This window comes from Eptesicus fuscus, chromosome 10, assembly GCF_027574615.1.
Source record: "Eptesicus fuscus isolate TK198812 chromosome 10, DD_ASM_mEF_20220401, whole genome shotgun sequence".
NCBI lineage: Eukaryota > Metazoa > Chordata > Mammalia > Chiroptera > Vespertilionidae > Eptesicus > Eptesicus fuscus.
The window spans coordinates 34,479,871-34,492,724 of NC_072482.1; the positions used below are offsets into that span (position 1 = coordinate 34,479,871).

At 42.7% G+C, this 12,854-nt stretch overlaps 1 pseudogene; it reads left to right on the top strand.

Annotated features, from left to right (window-relative positions):
- The first annotated feature begins 574 nt into the window (after positions 1-574).
- LOC129150556 (SS18-like protein 2) lies at positions 575-810 on the top strand (annotated as a pseudogene).
- Positions 811-12,854: the final 12,044 nt, after the last annotated feature.

A 12,854-nucleotide genomic window follows, 5' to 3' on the forward strand; every position in this document is an offset into this window, starting at 1 on the left:
CACCACTGACTTCATACTTGTATCAAAGAAACTTTTTTCTTTGTCACAAACAAGCTAATTAAAACAGCTTCACTTAAATCATAAACAAGTAGATTTGAAATCATATTAACGCAATATAAAATAATCCACCCTGCGATTTCAAATCACTCACACACTAATTAATCCTATTCAGTAGTGCTGCCCAGTACAAATCTAAGCTCACGAAAATATCAGTCCACCCTGTGATTCTACACCACTTACAATCTAACCACAAACACTCACGTTTTGTGGGTGATTTTCTTTTGACACACATTCTTTTACAACAACGTTTAACGACCAGTGTATACTGATAATATAAGTTTAATGACCACTTTCTAACTTATTGAACTTTGAGCAATTTGAGTTACCATCTTTTCACAAAACAAAATAATCTGATAAAGTTGCAAGGATTCAATGAGCCAGGACATGTGAAAGTGCTATGTAACTGTGGGTCTGTGCTGCCGCCGTGGTGTGTCTGGGAGCTGCTGGTTGGCTCTGCTCTAGCTGCAGGGGGGTTCACAGGGCCTGGGACCGGGTTCCAGCCTGGCTTCCCGGAATGTCCGTGGCCTTCCTACCGGACTGGCTGAGAAGCAAGGCCCACGTCAATCAGGAGACGATCAGCGGCTCCGAGAGGAGCATGACCAGCTGATGGCTGTATCGCGGAGTAACAGAACAAAGGCCTGGTGAATGTGTGTGTCCAGTACCAGCATGTGTTACTTAAACAGAAATCTCATTTATTTGGCTACCATTGCAGATGCCAGCCAAACCAGTCCTTCCGAAGTAATGGGATAATCTTCCAGTTGGCTGTTGTGAGGAGTAATCGAATGTAATCCATTGCCTGTGAAATGGAGACAGGATCTTTACCAACTGAACTGCTGAAAACAAGAAGGAAATCTCTGTGGCTCTTTTTTTAAAATATATATTTTATTGATTTCAGAGAGAGGAAGGGAAAAGGAGAGAGAGATAGAAACATCCATGGTGAGAGAGAATCATCAATCAGCTGCCTCCTGCACACCCCCTACTGGGGATCAAACCTACAACCCGGGCATGTGCCCTGACCAGGAATCAAACCGTGACCTCCTGGTTCATAGGCTGACGCTCATCCACTGTCTGTAGCTCTTTTAAAAGTGTGAAAATGTGAAGAAAGCTACTAAATTAACTGTATTTCAAAGTAAATATTTATTTTAATAATTAAGCATATTTCCTCAATTAAAATAAGTAAATAAAAATAAAATGCTATGTAATTAAAATATTCAGGATTCAGTTCAAATGTCAAATATAAGATAGAAAAAGAGCCAAAACCGGTTTGGCTCAGTGGATAGAACGTCGGCCTGCAGACTGAAAGGTCCCAGGTTCGATTCCAGTCAAGGGCATGTACCTTGGTTGCGGGCACATCCCCAGTAGCGGGTATGCAAGAGGCAGCTGATCGATGATTCTCTCTCATCGATGTTTCTAACTCTCTATCCCTCTCTCTTCCTCTCTGTAAAAAATCAATAAAATATTTTTTTTTTAAAAAGATAGAAAAAGGACTCTTTAACATAATGCCATATCCAATCACCAAGAGACCAAAAATTAAGTTTTTTAAACCACTCAGTTAAGCTTCCTTGACAATTGGTTTCCATGTAAAAGCCATTTTTATAAAGCCCCAATATGTACAAGCTTGCATGGCACTATTTTAACAGAGTCAATTGCTCAGACTCTCTGACTCTAAGCCTGCCTTGTTCCCATGGCCTTCAGGCTTCTGCTTAGTCTCGCATACAGACATGCTAATCACTAGAGAAATTCTATAAAAACAGTCCTTCCATTTACCCTTCCCTTGACGTAAAAGCCTAAACTCTGTGCTTTGGGAAGATGGATTTAAGGATTAGGTCTCCTATCTTCTCAGTTGGCACCTTTTCATAAAACATCTTTCCTTACTCCAAATTCTGACATTTTGAGTTTTAGCCTTTCCAAGCATTGGACCATTAACACTATCAAGCACGTATTTGATTGCCATAACATCATACCTTTGGGGAAAACATGTTTTTGTTCTTTTTCAATTCCTGCAAAAAAGTTATTTTTATTTTATTAGTCTCATCTTCCAGATGTTTACTTGTCTTAAGTAGAACATGTATGCCTTACACTTACTAGATTAATTTTAGCAAATTCAATGTGAACCATTTCTCCAGTTATTTTAATAGCTCCTTTACTTATGTTCACCTCGAATAATACCTTTTTCTATTGTCATTGAAGGGGAGCTGAGTTTGCCACCCAAAATATGCCTCTTTGGGGATATTATTTTAGGCTGGTTACTTTTTAAAAACAACCGATAGGGGAGAGCTCTGAAAACCAAGTAGAGGTTACCCTTTGTAAGAGCACATTTACATCTGTAAGGGAAATCTTCATCTGTAAGGGTGTTTCCCTCACTGTGAGAGGCCTGCCTTCCCTGGCCTGCATTGCTCAGTGGTTAGAGAATCAGCTTCTTCACCGAAGGGTTTCAGGTTCAACTGCCAGTCAAGGGCACATACCTGGGTTGGAGGTTCGATCCCTGGCCCAGTCCGGGTGCATGCAGGAGGCAACCAATCAATGTTTCTCACATTGATGTTTCTCTTTCTCTTTCTCTCTCTCTCTCTCTCTCTCTCTTTCTGTCTCCCTCCCTTCTATTCTAAAACCCAATGGAGCCCTAGTTGGTTTGGCTCAGTGGATAGAGTGTCGGCCTGGGGACTGATGGGTCCCAAGTTCGATTCCAGTCCAGGGCACATGCTGGGGTTGTGGGCTCGATCCCCAATAAGGGGACATGCAGGAGGCAGCCAATCAATGATTCTCTTTCATCATTGATGTTTCTATCTCTTCCTCTCCCTTCCTCTCTGAAATCAATAAATAGATATTTTAAAAAATAATAAATAAAAAATATAATTAAAACCAATGGAAAAATATCCTCGGGTGAGAGTTAACAACAAAAAAAGAGGCCTGCCTTCACTATCATTGCAGAAGGCACAGACTTACGTAAGCATAACAATGTTACCATTGTTTACTGTGCTTTTCCTAGCTGAAGGTGGTATTTAAGGTGATGATTTCTGCCATTTGGGCGAGTTACTCAGTTTGCCTGAGTCTCTCCCATGTATATAGGAGGTGTCTGTGTCATTAAACTTTAATTCACTTTTCTCCTGCTATTCTATCTCATGTCAATGTGATTATTAGACCAGCCAGAAGAACCTAGATGAGTAGAGAGAAAAAATTTCCCCCAACAATTGGTTTATTCGCAGGATAAAATTTACAGGCAGGAAACCCATGAGCCCACTCCACCCCACCCCCACCCCAGAATGCTGCAGCTGAGCAATCCTGTGATGTCTGAGGCACAGCCAGCAAGAAGTAAGCATTCTTATCCAGTCAGCCTCCCAGATCTCTGTCAATGGGGTTTGGTAGAAGGTAGACATGGCAATAGTCATTTTTCTCTCTTTCTAAATTTACTTTAGCAGAAGAAAATATCTGTGGAATTAGTTCCTTGGGTTTAGTGTCTCTTGGTTATTTGGTATGAGTACTCATGGGTTTTGTTAATTCTTTTCCTCTCAGAGATGGTAAAAACAGGGCCTCTCACATTTCTCATTTTCCACCAGCCAGAGGATGTAGATGCATCAGGCATGCAGCCAAGTAGGCTGTGGATCCAAGCTTAGGGAATCTAAGAAATGGTGAACTTGTGGCTTGATAAGCCATCATATTCTGTTCAAAAGTGGGGCAAACAAGTGATAGCCTGTGTTTGGGAACAGCTGTTTCTAACTCTGGGAATAAACTGTTTGCCTTGGGTAAGCCATAAAAAGGCTTATTGGTTAGAGTCACTATTGAGATCCTTGGGCATAGCAACTTTTCTATAGATCTTTTCTCCTCCCAAAGATGGTGACTAACTTTCTTTGTCACCTGTCTGTTATATTATTTGCCTTTTTCTATGTTTTAAGAACTTGGTTTTGACTGATAAGAATACCTTCTTTGAGGACATTCAAATGGCCTACAGATATATAAAAAGATGTTCAATGTCACTAATCATCAGAGAAATGCAAAATAAAATCAGTATGAGATATCATCTCACACCTGTCAGAATGACTACCATCAATAAAACAACAAATAACAAATGTTGTGGAGGATGTGGAGAAAAAGGAACCCTCATGCACTATTGGTGGGATGCAGATTGGTGCAGCTACTATGAAAAACAGTATAGAGGTTCCTCAAAAAATTAAAAATAGAACTGCCTTATGACCCAATGATTTGACTTCTGGGTATATATATCCAAAGAAACCCAAAACACTAATTTGCAAGAATATATGCACCCCTCTGTTCATTGCAGCATTATTTTGAATAGCCAAGATATGGAAGCAACTCAAGAGCCTATCAATGAATACGTGGATAAAAAAGGGGTGGTGCATATATACAATGGAATATTACTTGGCTACAGAAAAAGAATGAAATCTCACCATTTCTGACAGTATGGGTGGATCTAAAGGGTATTATGCTAAATGGGGGGGGGGGGGGAAGACAGTCAAAGAAAGACAAATACCATATGATATCACTTCTATATGGAATCCAAAGAACAAAATAAACAAAACAAACATAATTGAAACAGTCATAGATAATAGAGAACAGACCGATGGTTGCCAGAGGGGGAGGGGTATTGGGGGACTGGGTGAAAAAGGGTGAAGGGATTAAGAAGTACAAATTTGTAGCTACAAAATAGTCCTTGTTGTAATCTAGTAAACTGATATTGTCTACCTTCCCATGTGAATGTTGTCATGGGTTGGCTCTCCTCATCAATTGGTATGGCAAAGAACATGTCAGATAAAAATATCACTGTATAAATTCTGATCCAGTGGTGATATTCTTTATGGTATATCTGAGAGTACTCTCTCTTTTGGGAGAGTGTTAAATTCCTATAATCCACTGTAAATCTATATAACTCATCTGGTTCTTTAACAGATCATATTGGGTTATTATACAGTAAAACAGTGGGCACAATAATTTGTTCTCTTAGGAGTGCCTGAATTTTTTTCTTAATTTGAGTATTTCCTTCCTTAAGATCTTATTGGAGTATATTTGTTATTTTAGACTAGAGGCCCAGTGCATGAAATTCGTGCATGGGGGGTGGGGTGTCCCTCAGCCCAGCCTGCACCCTCTCCAATCTGGGACCCCTCAAGGGCTGTCGGACAACCCTCTCACAATCCAGGACAGCTGGCTCCCAACTGCTCACATGCCTGCCTTACTGATTGCCCCTAACCGCTTCTGCCTGACAGCCTGATCACCCCCTAACCACTCCCCTGCCAGCCTGATTGATGCCTAACTGCCTTCCCCTGCAGGCCTGGTCACCCCTAACTGCTCTCCCCTGCAGGCTGGTTGCCCCCAACTGCCCTCCCTTGTGGTGGCCATCTTGTGGCCACATGGGGGCAGCCATCTTGTGACCACATGGGGGCAGCCATCTTGGACCACATGGAGGCAGCCATCTGGTGTGTTGGAGTGATGGTCAATTTGCATATTACTCTTTTATTAGGTAGGATGGAATAGGCAACTTAACTGAAGTCCATTTTGCTATAGCCAAATTAGTTTTGGGAACTGTTACATCCTTATTTGTTATATGGTGTCCTATTATATCCATTCTAAAAATGTTTTCTAAATTGGGACCTAGAAGGTGGTTAATCTTAATGGGTGGTCTATCATCAATTGTTAAAAATCTACATATCCATGTCCTGGGGTTAATTTTCCTCCTAATCCTTCAATCAATCCTACTTTATTTTTAGTTTTCTAAATTAGTAGGATATCCTTGCATCATTGTTAGCTGTGACCCTGTATCTAACAACATAGTAGTGCATATAGTATTTTTATTTACAAAATGGGTTTCCCTATTTTTTTAATTGATTTCAGAGAGGAAGAGAGAGGAGAGAGAGCTAGAAACATCAATGATGAGAGAGAATCATTTATCGACTGCCTCCTACACGCCACACTTGGGATCCAGCCCGAAACCCAGGCATGTGCCCTGACCAGGAATTGAACTCTGACCTCCTGGTTCATAGGTTGACACTCAACCACTGAGCCATGCCTAGCCAGGCAGTCCTTATATTTTTTATATTACTAATCTTATTTTAATATTTTCTGTGAATATGAGCATGTCTATTGATTTTAAAGGTAATAAAATTATTGCCTGGCCAGCGTGGTTCAGTGGTTGAGCATGGACCTATGAACCAGGAGGTGAGAATTCAATTCCTGGTCAGGGCACATGCCTGGGTTGCAGGCTGGATCCCCAGTGGGGGCTGTGCAGGAGGCAGCTGATCAATGATTCTCTCTCATCATTGATGTTTCTATCTCCCTCTCCCTCTCATTTCCTCTCTGAAGTCAATAAAAATATTTTTTTAAATGGTACAGTGAACAGCCAGAACTTCCATCTTTTTTTTCTTTTGTTTGTTTTTTCACACTTCCATCTTGACTCAACAATTTTTTGTTATTTTTGCTGTTGTTAATCCTCACTGGAGGATATTTTTCCATTGGTTTTTTAAAATATATTTTATTGATTTCAGAGAGGAAAGGAGAGGGAGAGAGAAATAGAACATCGATGATGAGAGAGAATCATCTATTGGCTGCCTCCTGCATGGCCCCCCCCACACCCCCAGGGATTGAGCCCAAAACTCGAGCATGTGCCCTGACCGGGAATCAACCCATGACCTACTTACTGTTCATAGGTCGACACTCAACCACTGAGCCACAACAGCTGGACTTCCATTGATTTTTAGAGAGTGTGGAAGGAAGGGAAAGAGACAAAGAGAAAACATCGATGTGAGAGAGACATATAAATTGTTGCCTCCTGCACATGCCCTGACCAAGACCAAGGACGAGCCTGCAACCTAAGTACATGCCCTTGACCAGAATCAAACCCAGGACTCTTCAGTCTGCTGGTTGATGCTCTATCCACTGAGCCAAACCAGCTATAGCTTGACTCAACCATTTTATTATGTTTTCCATTTTTACTTCATACATATATGTATATAGTTATAAATTAATGTTGTTTTCAAAACCATCCTATCTAATAAAAGAGTAATATGCAAATTAACCATCACTCCACTACACCCACAAGCCACGCCCACCAGCCAATCAGGAGCGAGTATGCAAATTAGCCCAACCAAGATGGCTGTGGCCACGGAGCAAGCAGGAGGCTTGGATTTCCCCGGTAATGGAGGAAGCCAAGCTTTCCGCACACCCTGGCGGGCCTAGGCTTCCACTCAAGGCTACAAAGTTTCAATTACAGAAGACAAATAAATCCCAACAAAAATGGCTGTGGCCATGGAGCAAGCAGGAGGCTTGGCTCTACTCAAGGCTACAAAGTTTCAATTATAGAAGATAAATAAATCCCAGATACCAGGGTCTCCACTTGGGTTGCCGGGGGGTGTGGCTGGCCTGCAAACCAACACAGGCCCCTCACCCAGGATGCCCCACACCCCAAGGGAACCCCCACCCTGATCCAGGACACCCTTCAGGGCAAACCAGCTGGCCCCCACCCGTGCACCAGGCCTCTATCCTATCTAATAAAAGAGTAATATGACAATTGACTGTCACTCCAACACACAAGATGGCTGCCCCCATGTGGTCAAAGATAGCTGCCCCCATGTGGACACAAGATGGCCGCCACAAGATGGCCAGCAGCAGAGGGCAGTTGGGAGGGACCAGGCCTAAAGGGGAGGGCAGTTAGGGGCAAACAGTCTGGCAGGGGAGCAGTTAGGCATCAATCAGGATGGCAGGGGAGTGGTTAGGGGGTGATCAAGCTGTCAGACAGAAGCGGTTAGGGGCAATCAGGAAGACAGGCAGGCAAGCAGTTGGGAGCCAGCTGTCCTGGATTGTGAGAGGGATGTCCGACTGCCCATTTAGGCCCGATCCCAGTAGAATCGGGCCTAAATGGGCAGTCAGACATCCCTTGAGGGGTCCCAGATTGGAGAGGGTGCAGGCTGGACTGAGGGACACACACCCCCCATGCATGAATTTTGTGCACCAGGCCTCTAGTTTGAAATAAGTTGCCAACATTATGACACATAATGCCTAAATACTTCAACATATACTCCTAAAGATAAACTGTGAGCTTTTGTGGTGTATGTGTGTGTGTGTGTGTGTGTGTGTGTGTGTGTGTGTACTTCTGATAAGGTTTTTGGGGTTTTTTTTTAATATATTTTATTGATTTTTTACAGAGAGGAAGGGAGAGGGACAGAGAGTTAGAAACATCGATAAGAGAAACATCAATCAGCTGCCTCCTGCACACCCCCACTGGGGATGTGCCTACAACCAAGGTACATGCCCTTGACCGGAATCGCACCTGGGACCTTTCAGTCCGCAGGCCGATGCTCTATCCACCGAGCCAAACCGGTTTCGGCTTCTGATAAGGTTTTAGATAGCCAAATAGCTAAACTCTTGGCAGTGGCACAGTATAATCTGGGTTCTTCAGTGACAGATAAATTTCAACTGCCAATCCAGGCTTTTGGTCAAATACTGTATGTAATAAGATTAATTCCTGACATTTGTCTAGTGCTCAATAATCTATATTCTTTCCTGTCTTGATTCATTAAACTGTATGACATTTCTTTGCAATCAAATATTGTCTCCTAAATGTATACGTAAATAAGCTGAGGCTGAGAGAGGAAAATGAATTGCCTAAGAGCACTCAAATAGTAAGTGAGTAAGTCAGAGTTGGACTCTAAGCCTTCTGACACCAAGTCTGATTTTTTTTTTTTTGGGGGGGGGGGATGTTTAATCCTCACACAAGGATATTTTTCCATTGATTTTTAGAGATAGCGGAAGAGAGAGGGGAACACAGAAATAAATACCGTTTCTCTAACATCGATCGGACCGGGGCCAGGCTGCGGAGAAGCCTGCAACCAAGGTATGTGCCCTTGACCGGAATCGAACCTAGGACTCTTTGGTCTGCTCTATCCACTGAGCCAAACCGGCTAGGGCTAATGTGTTGTTGTTTTTTCTATTAGAGTAGGAGTTATCAAACTCTGATTTCAGAACTCCTTTATGGTCTTAAAAATTATGGAGACCCCCCCCCAAGAGCTTTCCTGTGTATCAGTTATATTATCTATTGCTACTTACTGTATTAGAAATTAAAAGTTAAACATTTTAAAATATTCATTTATTCCTTTAAAGTAACAAAATACAAATATTAAATGTTAACATAAATAACTTTTTTAAAAAAAAACTGTATTTTCCAAAACAAAATATTTTATTGTGGAAAGTGGTATCATTTTACTTTTTTTGCAAACCTCTTTAATGTACAGTTTAATAGAAGACATTTGGATTTTCATACAGCTGCTTTGCATACGACCTGCTATGATATCACAGGTTATGTAGCTTCTAGAAAAGTTCACTCTACATTTATGAAAGAATAAGAGTAAAAAAGGCCAATAAGACCTTAGTATTATGAAAATAGTTTTGACCTCATAAAGCCCCTGGAAGGATCTTAGAGACTTCCTGGGACACTCAAGAGACACCCTTTGAGGTTCTCTATATCAGAGCATGTGCTAAAGGACTACGAAATAATAGACTCTATAGCAACATTAAAACTCCTGTAAAGGCATCCTTAGAAAAGAGGCTTCTTATCAATGTGTAAAAGCATGGTCATTGAAGTAGGTGCTAGGTGTGTGGATTTCATAGTATCAGCAAAGGATTTAGGATCACTACAAATCTGCAAAACCTTTATTTTTATTTTTTTTAGCTGATGTTTTTTAATACTAAGAAGCAGCCCTATTGTCTGATATTTTGTGGGCAAACAAAGCTCTGATAACATTAGAAGTGTCAATTATAAGAAATAATGGAATTCTTTTAGCACCATAGTCAAACAGGAACTCACCAGCCTACTGCCTGGACTTTTGTCCCAATCCCATCATTTCCATTTTACTAATCTATAAAAACGGAAACAGTAATTGTATCTTCCTCATACTGTTGTTATGAAGTCCTTTGACCTCAATAAATGTTATTATATTACCGGGTTGGTAGTGTAGAAATAGTCCTCATACTAGTGCATCCAGGCTGGGAGACATGAAATCTCTGAACTGTATCTAAGGTTGGTGAGCAATGTGTTTTCCATAATCCCACGGTGTTGTGACTTTATTATTGGGGAAAACAATGTAACTCAAAGAAGTCCTGTGTTCCAACCCAGGTTCCTCCATCCTTAACAGCGAAAAGCACCAAGTGGGCTGACTGAAGGTTGGCGCCGGAAGCTGCTGAGACTCTATTGGCTAGCCAGCGTAGGAGGGAGCCAATGAGCAAGCGCCCCTGGAGGGGGCGGGGCATACGAAAGGGATAAACCTGGAGCGGTGGACTGACTGTGTGCAGTCTCATCCTGCCTGTCCTCCACATGGGGTTCTCTCTTCTTTTAGGTCCTAGCCCGAGTGTCGGCGATGGCGCCTGGCCTGACGACCCTCCACAGGACCCTCCACAGATCGCACTGCCCAGGGGCCAACAGGAAGGGTTCCCACTCCGGGAAGTGGCTCCTTCCCCACCGTCTCCGTTCAGGTCCAAGTTTAAGAGCTCCCGGAAACCATCAGTGCTTCATGTGGAAGCGTGTCTGCTGGAGAAGATACTCGGTGAGTGCGCTGGCATCTTCACCACGCGGCCCCTCCGCGGTCCCCGGGGCCCGCCCTCGGCCGCCCACTGCAGACCTATGGCAGCGTCCCGGGTCCCGCGAGCCAGGGCCTGAGGAACCTCCTTCCCCATCCCGCCTCACCCCTCGGGAGCCCCCTGTTCCACGCAGGTCCGAACAGAGTGCTCCTCCCGACGTTCCAACGGGAGTTCCGGGTCCTGCTCCAGGTGGGAGAGCCAGACCCCGAGGGCAAGGTTGAAATCACTATCACGGGGAGACACTGGTACCCGAAGCGCGCCAAAAAGATGATGCAGAGCTTGACCGGAAAATCCCGGAGGAAGCGGTATGGAGGTCAAGAGCTTCATGGGCCAGGTGGGGGGTGCTGCAGAGCGGGCTGTGCTAAGGGGTCTTTAATCCCACCACTCCCTCCCACAGGATGGGGACTTCTTCAGAAGACATCCCGAGATGCCAGGATTCCTAGGTTTCCAAAGTAAGCAGGGAAGCCCCGAATAGGGCACTGGACGGCAGCCAGAAACCCCAAAGGAAGGAAGAGGTTTTAAGGAACGCCTAGCCCAGGGGTCGGCAAACTGCGGCTCGCGAGCCACACGCGGCTCTTTGGCCCCTTGAGTTTTTAGCAAAGGCCAGCTTAGGAGAACCCTAATTAAGTTAATAACAATGTACCTACCTACATAGTTTAAGTTTAAAAAATTGGGCGCTCTCAAAAGGAATTTCAATCGTTGTACTGTTGATATTTGGCTCTGTTGATTAATGAGTTTGCCCTAGCCCAACCCCTTCCCACGGAATCCACCTGTTCAGAGATTGGGAGGACCCTACCTATCCCCCATTTTCTGAGATAAAACTCCAGCCACAGAGATCCTCGACTCAGTGATTCTCAGACTTAGAATGAGCTCTTCGAGAATGCAGATAGCCCAGCAGGACCTCCTCCCCACCCTCTCCCCACCCAGGAGTTAAGAATACCGGCAAACTACTCAGTCTTTTCCCATTGGGTGTTCTAATGTAGGTGGTCTGCTCTGGGGTGACCAGTGGGGAGTGTTTTCTGTGGAGTCACTTTCCTTCTGTGTCTGTATGTTCTCCTGGGCAGAGTACATGCTCAAGTTCATGCTTTCCTTCCAGGCACAGTGATGCTCGTGAAGCCTGGAAACCATGAAATATCTTGAAAGAAAGAATGTTCGTTCCAGTACTTTCCTTCTGCCACAGTGATGAACAGACTGGATGAAGCCATGTAACTGCCAGAAATAGGTCACAAGACTGTCTAGGAATCTGTTCCCAAAATAAGGCCATTGTTGTGATTAGGACCTTGGTGTAGGGGCTTTGGTCTGAGTCAGGAGCCTTGGCATTTAAGGCCCAGTCTAAATTCTGCTTTTGCTCCTGTGACTGAAGGGAAACAATTGCTAATGGTCTACCACCCTTTTCCTGCATAGACACTTGTATAAAGATTCAAATATGAGTCATAATACATAAATTTTAAAAGATATATTTATATATACACACACACAGATATGTATATGGATTAGTATTGGTTATCAAGGAAAGTATTGCTTTGTTTCAAGATGGGGAAAGGCTAATAATTATGAAAGATCAGTTCTGCTTTTCATAGTGTTTTGTACTGGGTAGGTGTGGGGAGGATCTTTCATGTCCCGGGAGCTTTTGTGGATAAAGAAGAACATTACTGTTTATTTCATTAATGCTAATATTGAAAAAATGTTTCATTGATATAAAACAAGCTTTATAAATCGAATTCTTAAGTGTTAAAACATTGATGACAAACTGATTTCATTCTCCTTAGCTTTTGATGAAAAATAAGTCTATTGTGTTTATTTTGTCTTTATTAATAGCTTAAATGGCAAAACACCCTCACTTAGTATGAAATCTATTATAAGACTAATAGGTATCAGTGTGTTTCTTCATTATTTCTATAATCTATGAATAGGATAGCTTTCCTGGATTAAATAATTGTATTAGTTTACTTTTTCAGAGTATTATTATAAATAAAAGTAAAAGGATTCTATCTCAGCCCAACTGAGGTTGCCTATTCTAGTTTACTGTCAGTTACTTCGGGTTCAGCTCCCAAGACCTAAATAGGTCAAAACTGCCCCACCCCCTTTTCTGAGTTTTAAAATACAATTTACTGAACATTTGGTGTGTGGCAGGTTCTGTTACATACACTTTACATACATTTGACTTGATCTTTATAATAATTCTATGAAATCATAATCCTATGAAAATGGATGTGATA